This window comes from Microcebus murinus, chromosome 1 (assembly GCF_040939455.1).
Source record: "Microcebus murinus isolate Inina chromosome 1, M.murinus_Inina_mat1.0, whole genome shotgun sequence".
Lineage (NCBI taxonomy): Eukaryota > Metazoa > Chordata > Mammalia > Primates > Cheirogaleidae > Microcebus > Microcebus murinus.
This window is the reverse complement of record NC_134104.1, coordinates 134141681-134155392: the sequence shown is the minus strand read 5'-3', so window position 1 is coordinate 134155392 and position 13712 is coordinate 134141681.

Sequence of the window (13712 nt, the reverse complement as noted above, 5' to 3'; positions counted from 1 at the left end):
AAGACATTATGTTTCAGAGTGATTTGTTTATATCGCATTGGAGTACTTACTGTAACAGCAATGTTATTTTTGCCATTATGAAGGGTGAAAAAAATCTAGCTTTAATTTATATTTACTTATGAGATTTCCTTGTGAGACTAAACAATTTTTCATATGTTCATTAGCCACTTTGTTTCCTATTTAAATTTTTTGTATATGTGTATTTTATATATAAAATTATATATTAAAATGTATATATTAATATACTTTATAATATATAAAAATTTATTTATAAATATACACACCCATATCTTTGCCTACTGGGTGGATTGTTTTGATAATCATGTTTAATATCCAGCTGTTTGTGATTGCTTTCCTTCATACCGACTTTTACTTGTTTGGTGTTTCTCTATCTCTATGAGATTACTAATTAGCACTATTCTAGAGGTGTCTTTTGTTACTGAATTATTTCTGTTTTCTCCTGGATCATGTCATATTGTTCATCTTGGTTCTCTTTCATGTTATTGGTTTTTCTTAAATGTTTGATCTACTATATTTATGATTAAGCACTAAGCTAAAAAAAAAAGATAGGGACTCACACTTTTCCATTTATTTCTCAATAGGCTTTTTGGTATATTAATAATATTTGTGTCAAATTTCTTTTAGCTACAAGCATCAGAGTGTTGTTCTAAAGGTGACAGTCATTTGGGCTGTACTTTTCTCAAGCCAAAGATTGGTTAATGAATACTAAAGTAAAGCCAGAGAGGAGGAGTAAGTTCGTGTGTTCCATAGTACTATTGGGCGATGATAATTAACAACAGTTTATTGTATATTTTCAAATATCTAGAAAAGCAGAGTTTGAATGTTCACAACACAATGAAATAATAAATGTTTGAGGTGATGGATAAAAAAAAGAACTAAGCTGATAGTATTAATAACGGTAGCTGGCCTGGGTTTTCTCGCTCACCGTGTAGGGAATTTTCTCACCAGACTCCTCAGTTGGTGGAGAGGGCTGACTGCAGAATAGTCTAGCACTGGGGATGGCTGGCCATCGAAGAGCTTCACCATAGGGTGCCTAGACGTCAAGCAGGCAGACATGCTGAACATTCCAGAGCCCATCACTCCCTGCTCAATATTAAGGTTCAGTTCTTTCAGGGATTTTCTTTTTTCCTTTATGATTTAATTTTTTTTTTCTTATATAAAACATGTTCATAGTTCCAAAGTCAAAACTGCGTATCAAGGTGAATGCACAGAAGTCATGCATCCTGTTGTTCTCTCTCCCTTCCTTGTCCCTTCTTCTACCCACCCCACCCTCATGGGTAACCACGTTTATGAGTTTGGGTTTATTCTTCCATTTTTTCCTTTTTGAAAATATTAGCAAAACACATTTCTCCCCCTTTCCATGACTGTAGACACTATCTATACCATAGAGACTGTTTTGCACCTTGCTTTGTTTTTTACTTAGTATTTCATGGAAATCATGCTACATGAGTATTTTAAGAACTTACTCATCTTTTATACAACTGTCTATTAATTTCTTTGTGTGAATAATAGCTCACATTAAGTTGCGTCTAGCCTTTTTCTACTAACATTTAAAAATCAATAACTTTAACATAAAATCTGGATTTTTAGCTGATATTGAAAAGTTGGATAATGTGACAACACTGTGTCTATAATTCCTGTGTGGCAGTGGTTGGCTGAGCCTGACGAGTACCTGTGCCACCTTTAACTAAACAGGACTGCTTGCTATAGGACCCAAACTCCCCATTCACTATAAACCCCACACCCCTGTCCCCAGCTCCAATGCTGAAATCTAGTGTCACCCACTGTTTACTGTAACATTTGCACCACTGTTCTTAGGAAAATATTCTTCTGTTCCCAAATCTGCTAGGATTGCATGATTTTATTTAGGTGTTCATTCATTTTTACCTACAATCACTTTACTCATGAAAGTTACCTGCCTGTTGGAGTTTATGACTCTGCCTTAAAAGAATGTACTATTTTATTTGTGTGTATTTCAGTCAAGTTTAATGTAATTGTCTTATGTCACAAGTTCTTAAGGCAAGATAATTTGACATGATGTGTAGCTTTGGGTAAGGTGGTTGTCTTTGAATTTGCAGAAATTTAGAATCCATCAATAAGTTACTTAACATTATAGGAATCATTCCTGTTACCAAATACAAACTGTAGGAGAATTAACAATTTTATGTCTTCATCTCTGTAACTTGTATCTTTTCTCAACTCCTTTCAATTTTCTATGAAGCAAATATACACAGCTCTTGTTGGGTTCTTGCAATGAGTAATTCTCAGAATGCTTTGTAAATATCACCACTGCATATTGTGAAACTAACTGCAGAGCTGTCTAGAACACAGTAACACTCTCACAGTTTGAAGGAATTGCCGTTAGTATCTTTAGTTGTTTTTTTCACTCTAATTATCCCCTGCTATTATTTGTTAATATTTTAAGTTTTAAAAATAAAAAAAATACAAAGTACAAAGAAAAATGTGACACAAACCAGTGTACTTTCCACTCAAGAGTAATATATATTAGCATTTTGTTTTATTTGTTTCATCCTATCATGAAAAACAAAACAGAACTTATACAAAGTTGAAGTCTCCTATTGTAACAAAGTAGTCACCCTTCCTCCCATAGATAGGGAAGCCTAACATTTAGAATGGGGATTATGTAACAGAGGGAATGGCCTGGCAAAGCAATAAACTTCTCTCTCCTCTTCAAACCACGTGTTCTGGTTCTTTAAATCTACATGAATAGTATTATACATAGTACATAATGTTGTGCAACTTTCCTTTTCAGTCATTTTCTATGTCCATGTTGATACATGTAGGTCTTCTTAGCATAACTTAACTGCTGCATAGATTCTATCATTTAACTCTATCCCAACTTGTTTCTCCCTTACCAACTTGATGGATAGTTGAGGCATTCTCAATGTTTATTACAAGCGGTTATTATTAGTGTCCCAGCTAACACTATCTGTATCTCCTTGTGGATAAATGCAGTTTCTCTAGGATTAATTCTTAGAAATAAAACTGATAGGTCATAGGGTATGTGCATTTTCAAATTTCTTGCCAATTATTCTCTGAGATGTTTAGTGCCAACTCACTGTGCTCTTGGCAGTTTACCCAAATTCTTGCTTCTCCACATCCTGGCCTATGTGTAGTATTGTTAAATGTTATAATCTTTGCCAGTGTGATCTGTGTGAAATAGTATTTTGCTGCTTTACTTTGTATTTTCCTGATTACTGGTAAATTGGAGTATCCCTCCGCATTTATTGATCATTTGGGCTTTCTGTTCTGTGATTGTTTAAATATTTTGCCCCCTTTTTCTGTTGGATCGTTTGTCCATTTCTTACTGATTCTTAAGAGGTTTTTATGTATTCTGGACATTAATCTTTTGTCCGTTACATGTTTCTATAATATTCTCCCCATATGTGGTCCATCTTTTAAATTCATTGATGATCTTTTGTTCGACAGAAACAACACAACAAAAGCTATCTTCTTTACAAGATCTATTTAAAAATATAACAACTTTTGCTTTATACCTCTTTATAAGCACTGAAGCCAAACTTACTAGAAAAAAAGGGCTTTGTGGAAAGAAAACGGACAAAGCCAGTATCTGGTGGCAATAAAGAATGGTGTGCTAAATTCCTGGAGTTCTTGAAATTTAATACTGAATGAAATTTCATGTCTGATGGAAGCATGCTTACAATTTGGAGAATGTTTAGAAGTAAATGCTTGAAAAGGAAGGCATTCTCGCGCTGAATTCTTTGGTGGAAAGAAAGACTGTGTCATCTGAAATATTTTGTTATCCCTTTTGGATGTAAAAGACTTAAAAAAGCGAAGAGGGTCTTTGATCTTCACTTAATAAATGTGGAAGCATCAAAGCTCTCGAACTTCCTATAAACTTAAATTTGAAACAGATTAAATGCTGAGGGAGAATGATGGCAGGAGAGCTTTGTAAAATGAATCGTGAAGTAGCTGAATTTCAAAAAATTCATGGTTAAGGAAATGAGGGCTGTAATTTCTTTTCTTTTTCTTTTTTTTTTTGAGAGAGTCTCACTTTGTTGCCCAGGCTAGAGTGAGTGCTGTGGCGTCAGCCTAGCTCACAGCAACCTCAAACTCCTGGGCTCAAGCAATCCTGCTGCCTCAGCTTCCTGAGTAGCTGGGACTATAGACATGCGCCACCATGGCTAATTTTTTCTATATATATATATATATTAGTTGGCCAATTAATTTCTTTCTATTTATAGTAGATACGGGGTCTTGCTCTTGCTCAGGCTGGTTTCAAACTTCAGGCTGGTTTGGAACTCCTGACCTCGAGCAATCCGCCCGCCTCAGCCTCCCAGATTGCTAGGATTACAGGCATGAGCCACCACGCCCGGCCGGAGGGCTGTAATTTCTTTTGGATTCAAATCATCTGACAGAATGAGGAATGTTAACACTAAATGGTCATGCAATCAAGCCATGCGTCTTTGCCACTAAGGGAAAATATAGTATATTTAAAAATAAGATACTATACTAAAGGGAAACTATAGTATTTTTAAAAATAAAATACTATTAGCCTGAAAATGTCAGGTGGCAAAGGAATTGCCCAAAAAATAGAGTACAAACTTCAAGTACCATTTTTCCATGTCCAGATGGAGAGGTGTGTGTGTCTACACTGTTCTGCATAAGGCCCCAGCTGAGGACCAGGGTGCTTCACTTCCTGCTCTCCTTCCCTTCTCTGCAGAATACCTCCATGCCACTCCCTGGACACACACAGGAGCTGCATGAATGCCTAATAACGATGACTCCTAAAACATATTTATGATGGGAGCGTGGAAACATTTTACATTTGATTTCTCAAAAACTCTACTCTCCACATTATAGCTCATGATATCTTCTGGAAGCTTTTCATTTTGCTCTGTAATGCAAGTTAATTATTTTTCTTAGTTTGAATGCAGTGTTGTGTATAAGCCTCATTTTCTGATACAAGTACAATTTTCATTTCACTGAAGAAGGAATTGCATACAGATTAAATTATATGTCTATTTATGAAATAATTCTTCGTGTAAACTGTTTGTGACTGTATTATTATACAATGGGAATGCATAAATAGAAACAGGAAGGAGAGAATTTGCAAGATGTTTCCCTGCTATTTCCCTTTCATAATGGAGGCTTGCACAGAGCGTGATCTTCCAGGCAGTGTTCCCCAGAGGAACGACTGCATCACACCATATGAGGGGTTTGTTTAAAATGTAGACTTCCGGGGCTCATGCAGATTTGGGGTCAAAATCCTTGGGCTGAGGCTAGGGAATTTGGTTTATTAACAGGCCCATGATTCTTAAATGGAGAAACATTTGAGAACTACTCTTCTAACCTAATGCTCATGTTTTTATGATGAGGAAATTGAAGGTCAGAGATGTCAAGACATTGGCTAAGATCACACAAGTTAGCAATTCCATGGCCAGTGCCTAATATCTGGAAGACTCTACATTGCTAACCTGTCTCATTCTTATTTTTATCAAGATTTTATTAACAGATATTGTTGTTGTAATTTCCCTTGTGTCATTATGTGTTGGCTGCTTTTTTTTTTTATATAACGTAAAAAAGGAGTAGCTTCAGCTTTTTATGGTTCTCTTCTCTGAACTCATTTAGAACAAACTAAGGTTACCTCCAAAGGGAACAAGGGGGGAACAAGGGAGGAAGGGAACAAGGGAGGAAGGGAACAAGGGAGGAAGGGAACAAGGGAGGAAGGGGGGATGGTGTTTCAGGTTAACTGTACCCATTTCTTTGCATCCCATTTCATTTTGAGTCCACTGAAGTTTGTCTTTTACCTATCCATTCTGCTAAAACACAAGATGGCAAGCCACCTAATTCCAGGAACTTAATTCCAGGCACAGTATCCAAGAGAGACATAGCAAGAGGCAGAAAACAGTAAGATAAACTACAGAATAAAATGATCCCAAAATGGGATTTCATAGACTCCCATTTCATAGACTCCCTGGCTATCCAGCAAGCTGCTACTCTTTGGGGGCATATTTAATAGTTTTGCTCCGGGACAAATTCTAAAAATTTTGCGCCCACTGTGCGTAGATTCTTATATAAACTTGTGAAATGTCATTGAGTATCCGCTTTTGAGCTCTTCTTTATTTTAGTCTCTAAGTAGCAGTCTCAGATACATGGTATCTTTTCATTCTCCCTCAGTCAGTGGGACTCAATCTCTCTCAACCTGCACTCTGATGCTTTTATGATGGAATCTGTCAGTATAATTCAACTTGGCTTTCTGGTACCCTAATCAGTTGAAAAATGCTCATTTATTAATATTGCTATTATTATTATTTAAATTAAAAGCTATGGTTAAAATCATCCCTGATGATTAGTGATGCTGAGTGTTTTTCATATGCTTATTGGTCATTTCTCTATCTTCTTTTGAAAAGCCTCTGTTCATGTCTTTTGCCTACTTTTTGATAGAGTTGTTTAATTTTTTTTTTCCCAATCTGCTTGAATCTTTGCTTATGTGGTGGATCACAATTATCAATTTATATATGTTGGATCATCTTTGCATCCCTGGGATGAAGCCCACTTGGTCATGGTGAATAGTTTTTTGATGTGCTGTTGAATTCGGTTTGCTAGTATTTCTGCATCTATATTCATAAAGGATATTGGTCTGTAGTTTTCTTTTTTTGTTATGTCCTTTCCTGGCTTTAGTGTCAAGGTGATACTGGCTTTGTAGAATGAGTTGGGGAGGATTAGTTCATTCTTGATGTCATGGAATAATTTCTGCAGTATGGGTACCAACTCTTCTTTGTATGTCTGATAAAATTTGACTGTGAATCCATCTGGTCCAAGTCTTTCTTTGTTGTTGTTGGAAGAGTTTTTATTGCTGCTTCAATCTCATTGCTCATTATTAGTCTGTTCAGGAATTCTATTCCTGATTGAGGCTTGGGAGGTTTTGTGACTCTGGGAATTTGTTCATTTCCTCTATATTTTCAAGTTTATGTGCATAGAGATTTCCATAGTATTAACAGATGATATTTTGTATTTCTGTGGTATCAGTTGTAATATTTCTTTTTAATTTCTGATTGAGTTTATTAGGATCCTCTCTCTTCTATTCCTGGTTAATCTAGTAAGAGGTCTATCAATTTTGTTTATCTTTTCAAAGAAACAACTTTTTGTTTCATTGATCTTCTGTATTGTTTTATTGTTTTTGATTTCATTTAGTTCTGCTCTGACCTTAGTCATTTGTTTTCTGCTGGCTTTGGGTTTGGTTTGTTCTTCCTTTTCTATTTCCTTGAGATGTGTCATTATATTGTTAATTTGAAATCTTTCTTTTTGTTGTAAGCATTTTAAGGCTATGAATTTTTCCTTAGAACTGGTTTTGCTGAATCCCACAGATTTTGATAGCTTGTGTCCCCTTTGTCATTCAGTTAGAGGAATCTTTTGATTTCCATCTTAATTTCATCATTGATCCAATAATCATTTAGCAAGAGGTTATTTAATTTCCATGACTTTGTGTAAAATTGGGTGTTTCTCTTTGTGGTGATTTCCAGTTTTATTCCACTGTGAGCTGAGAAGATACATGGTATGATTTCAATTTTTTGAATTTGTTGAGCCATAATTCATAGTCTAAAATATGATCAGTCTTGGAGAATGTTCCATGTGCTGATAAGAAGAATGTATATTCAGTAGTTTGGGGGTAAAATGTTCTGTAAATGTCTATTAGGCCCATTTGTTCTAGAATTCCATTTAAGTCTAGTGTTTACACATACCACATTTCTTAGAACTTTTTTTTTGTCATGGTCAGTTCTTAGTCATCTTTCAGTTTTTCCTTCCTTAGTGAGGTCCTTTGCCAAAGCTCAGTTCTGAGTCTTCTTTCTAATTGCCCTATTTCTTTTATAGAACTGGATATATCTCATAGTTTTACTGATCACCTTAGACATAGATGACTCCACAGTTGAACCCCATTCTGACAGCTCGGTGATGTCTGAGTTTGATATCTCCAGCCACCTGAGGTCCATTTCTGTGCAGATATTTCACTGTGATTCTCAAACACAGCCCTGTCTTTTTTTTATAGCAACCTTCTTGTTAACAACTGTGTAGGAGTCATCTTGATGTTCATAACATAGTCCATCCAGTCACTCAATAATTATTACTGACAGTTCAATCAGTGTCAGACATTGTTTTAGGTACTGAGAATACAGCAATGAATAAAACACACAAAACTCCCCGTCTTCATGGAATTTGTGTTGTAGAGGGAGATGATTATTAGGCAAAATACACACATACTTAGTGATAAATTTCAAAGAGAAAAACAGTTTCATGATCTACAATTTGGTGTGGCTTTCTGGCAGATGATGGTTACAAAGTGGACACATTACCATTCTGTACTATAAGGGTGAATAATTTAGATAGGCTATGGATTTCGTACAATACCTTGAGCTAGCTGCAAGCATCCCCTTTTCTCTCACACTGTTATTCACACATCATGTGCCATCAGGATAAAACCAATGCACATTTTTTTCATATGAAATACTTTGCTCTGCCATGTGCTGTCAGGGATGCTAACCGTGGCCCCACCTGTTGTTGAGCCCCAACCATTGGCCTAATGGTGTTGGACCAAACATTGACAAGGGGGAATACTGAAGTGAAACTCAGGGCTTCTCAGCACCTTTCCGTCTCTATCTGAGCCAATTTACCCTCTTGCTTTGCATTCACTAATGTCTTGTCAGTCTAGTGGGGCCACTTTGTTACATAGTTGTATAGCTTTAAGCAATTTCCTTCTCGGATTCTCTTTTATTGTTTGATATATTGGGGATAATAATTCCAACTTTTCAATAGTGTAGTGAGGATTAGAGACATTTCATGTAAAGCATTAGCATGATGCTGGTATATTACAGGGCTCAGTGAATGGTAGTGGCCATTGGGATTGATCTTCTCCCTGGAGGGCCAGACCTGGCCAAACCTCACCTTCCAGAATGTTGGCCATGGCTGCTCATGTTTAGATATCTTTCTCCTCATTCATAATTGCTTCAACTGTAAAATCTCTTTGTAAATTTGCAGTTGTTATTTTCAAAAATGTAGCAAGGAAATCAGATCCTGAAGAAATTGTTAATCCTAAATGGCATGCATTAAGTATTTTAACTTGAAAGCAACTGGAATTTATTTTTATTTTCTCTTCTATTTTTTATACTATATATTCAATATAGAAAAAATTAAAATATAGATAAGCAAAAATTAAAAACCACCTATAATTGCATTCCTCAGAGATAACCACTGATTAGACTTTGATATATGTGTTTACCAAGATACATATTTATCTAAAATATAAATCCTTAAATGCATATTTTAAAGTTAAGATAGCTTTTTTTATAAAAATAGAATTGCACTATGCATAATGTTTTATAATTTAAATGTGTTAGTGAATCATAATGTGCTTTCTATTATTTTTTATGATTGCATAGTAATCCACTATGTGGATACATTGTAATTTGAAGCAAACCAATCTTCTGCTGGATTTTTAGTGGTTTGATTAGTTTGTTGTTTTGCTTTGTTTTTACCAAGTTTTTTAAGAGACAGAAGTAAATGAGGCTGGGGGTTCACACCTGTAATCCTAGTACTCTGGGAGGCCAAAGTGGGAGGATCATTTGAGGTCAGGAGTTTGAGACCAGCATGAACAAGAGAGATACCCTATCTCTACAAAAAATAGAAAAAAATTATCCAGGCATGGTGGTGCATGCCTGTAGTCTCAGCTGTTCAGGAGGCTGAGGCTGGAGGATCACTGGAGCCCAGGAATTTGAGGTTACAATGAGCCATGAGGATGTCACTGCTCTCTACCTGGGTCAACAGAACAAGACTCTGTCAAAAAAAGAAAATGACAAGAAACATATTTCAAAGAAAAAAAATCAAAATATCCAAAACACAGAACCTCTCCTGAGTTGATATATTAATAGCTACAGTCCAGTTTCCCCATATTTTAAGAACATCTTAGAGAGGTCACCAATTTGCTGTGACTGTCACCAAGGCACTTTATTCCTCCCTCCTTCCTTCTGTCATACCTCCTATATGCCAAATACTAGAGTGGGAACTGAGTATACAATCCCAGCATTCAAGGAGCTACTCAGTATAGGACTGTCAGTATGGGACTAATACTTTTAGGGTAGGAAATGTTTAAGCAGGGATTTTAAAAAGTCATTTTTGGTTTACATTAATATAAATTAAATCAACTGGATTTTGTGGTACACGTATCATTAGTACAGATAGTCTTTATATTTAAATCTCAAATCTATTAACTAGTCTAAACATATAGACATCAAATATACCACTTCCTGGTCTCATTTCCTACTTACTTAACATTTGCTTAAAAAACAAAAAGCAATCTGTTGCTTAATCTCATATAACAAAGATAAAGGAAGTATGATGAGAATTGGAAAGGACTTCTGTAATCTGTGGCAGATATGTTTGACATTGCGAGGTGACAGTAGTTTTGAAGGGGAAGTAAGATTAAAATAGAGCTCCATGGCTAAGTGCAGGCCTGGTGGTCCTGGAGCTACAGCCTGTTTACGTGAAAGCATGGATAGGGAGGCTCCAATTTCTAGAATTCAGAGATCTGCATTGAGCTGAGTACACTGGCCTCTGTGAGCTGTTTTAAAGATGATGGCAGCCTGTGATCAACTCAGCATGGTGCAAGATAGGTGTAGCCTTCCATCTCCTGACAACTTGCCAATGCAGGCAAGGTTTGAATCTGTCTACTGTTTGTATGTTGATAAGATGTAGACAACGTTCAAACGTTCATTGTATTATAAGTGAGGATTCAAAGATACAATTAAATCTCAGCTTTCTAGAATAAGTATTTTATCTGACTAGTATTAATTAATTAATAGAAAGTAAATGTGTAAAAATATAATTAATAGATTGCCTTTTTCCAAACTCAGCCTTATCACTGCATAAAATTATAGGAGGCACCACTGGAAGAAATCACACATCCTTTGGGTTCTTATGGTAAATTAAATTGATCCAACAACCATCTAAATGAGCCACCATCAATTTAAATTGAAGGTATTTCACACCAACCCCAATCTAGCTCATCTCCAAATGATTCCCTTTCCCATCTTTCCTATTTCTATTAATAATATCACCTTACATCATGAAACCTTATCAAGTCTGTCTTGTTAATTCTTCTTTTGAAATATTTCTATCTTTCACTCTTTCCTTTCTAACCCCATAATTTGGTCCAAGCCCTCATCCCTTCTTAATTGGTTTCTGTGTTCTGGTATCTCCTTCTTCTAATGTATTCTCCATATCACTGCAAAGTGACCTGTGCTCTTTCAAAAACATTTTTTTAATCAAATAAATTCTCAGCCCAAACTCCCCTTGTTTCTCCATAAGAAAAATCCTAGTTCAATTCCTGGCACACAGATTTTCCAGAAATGTTGAATGCCTGATGGACTATCTCACTGATTGATTTCCAAAATATAACATTTTGGTTTTATTTTAGATCAAACATGAGTCCCTAAGCTTGGACTTATAACTATGGTACTATATTTCATTCAGGTTATTTTTATTTACCACTTGTTAAATGCACAGTGGCATTGTGAAATGATTATTGACACTGAAATAAACTAGGGAGATTAAAGCTTTAACTACACTTCCAACTTGTGAAATAATTCACAGTCACAATCTAACTTGTACCTCATTAAAACTTGAATCATTAAGGATGTGTGTCTTTAAGCTGAAGATCCTGATTTCCATAACCCTCACTTAGAAATCAGTCTCATTATTTTCTACTTTCCTGTGTATACTCAACCTTTCTTCTCATTCTTTTATTTTTAGACCCAGCCAACCTGTCAATCATGTATCTGTGAGCTACTTATGAGCAAGACCATCACTAAACAGGACTGTAACGTTAGGGTTTTTGGCTACAGCATAAATGTTTGTAAATCAGTTGAATACATTGAGCATGCAGAGTCTAGTAACTTTATATTGAAGACAAATTTTAAATGAAATGTTAAATGTTTGCATTTGAATTGTAAGTGTTTTCTCCTCTTCCCCACTCCCCATTTAGGATTTCCAAAAGTTATGACAATTTAATTTTAAGCAAGGCTTAGTAAGAGCTTTAGAATAATTATATAGCCCAGATAAAAATTATACATATAATCAAAGTTCACAAATTGAACAAAACCAATGACTTAATTGCAACAGTTCCCAGGCTGATTCTGATGTATCATGTCCTCTCAATTACCCCAGTTGATAACTACTGCTATCATTCTTTACCTAGGTTTTAGAGCCCTAAATATTAGTTTATAAGACAGTCTCCTTTCTCTCTCAGCCCAATTTTTCTAAGGACTTACAGAAGATGTACAGCTTGCTGATCAGTGACTGAAAATGAGGGAAATGAGGTAGATATGAATGGTTCTAGCTAATATTGGATGATTCTGGACAATTAACTCCTGAATAATTGACTATGATATGCATATTTCTTTGATTCATAGTGAGAAGCTCTTTTAGCTTTTCTGATCGCACACTCTGTATTTTCTAACTGTAGGCTGAGTGTCAAATTGCCCACATTTCAAAGACTGGGAAGAAATGTGGGAAGTTAGCTTATGTTTCAAAGTAATTTAAAATGTGCATAATTTTTTTAAGTTGTGGTATATATTTTTGCCAATAAGCTAAATTTATCATTTTTCTCACTGTGCTGCAATGATGTTGCTACTGTAAAATGCTATTGTGTAGATTGGAAATTGAGAGAGTAATTATGTGTTCAAAGGGTTTTAAGCCAAGTTCTACTGCATGTTTCTTAAGAGTTTTGCCTCCAGCCAGTGTGATAATACTAGAAGTTACTCATTCTTAAGTACAAGACAACACCTGTAGCAGAAACTACAAAGACCCAACAGTAGTCATTGAACAAGCTATTCCCTGCTGAAGTGGAATCATCAGGAATGTATGATGTAACAGATGGAAGATGGAGGGAACTCTTTTGTATGCCTGATGGTGGGAATTATCTTTAAAATTTTTAAAGTATTATTTTTAATCAGGGAGCATTCTTCTGCAGAAAAAGCCTTCTTCTGCAGAAGGCTTTTTCTAGTTTATTTTAGTATTATCAAGGCTGTTATTTGAATTAGAAAATGTCGAAAGAGTGTATGCATACTATTCATTTGATTCAGTTTGTACCAAACAATGAAAAGCATTAAGTGTGGTAATCTGAGGCATATTTAGTAGGGATTTTTGGGAATGTTACATATTACAGTTGTTTCCCTCTTCCTTTTCCTCCTCCTCCTTCTTCAAAATGAATTAGTAGTTCTGACATTCATATATACAGGCTCTAATTTACCAATGGGTTGCGTTTCATAAATCTGTTTGAAGTCAGTTAGTTGAAACCACAGAAAGCCCAAGGACTCCGAAGTAAGCCAGACCTGGTCAAATGCTGCTTCCATTATTTTTTTGTTGGGTTCAGTCCCTTAAACTTTCAGATCTCTTTTTACATGTGTGAAACAAAAATAGTATCTTCCTTACTGAGTTGTTATGAAGATTAAATAGAATATACATAAAATGCAAAGCACAGTGCTTAGGACATAGTAAGTATTTGATTAATAACATTAATAGACTAGAAGTAATAGATACAGCTGTAGTTGTCAGAACTTAGAATTAACACCTGGAATATAGATTACTACACTGTGGATTAAAATGAGTTTTTGTGGAGCAGCCTAAAAAACCCATCTTATTTAAAACTAAGGTGA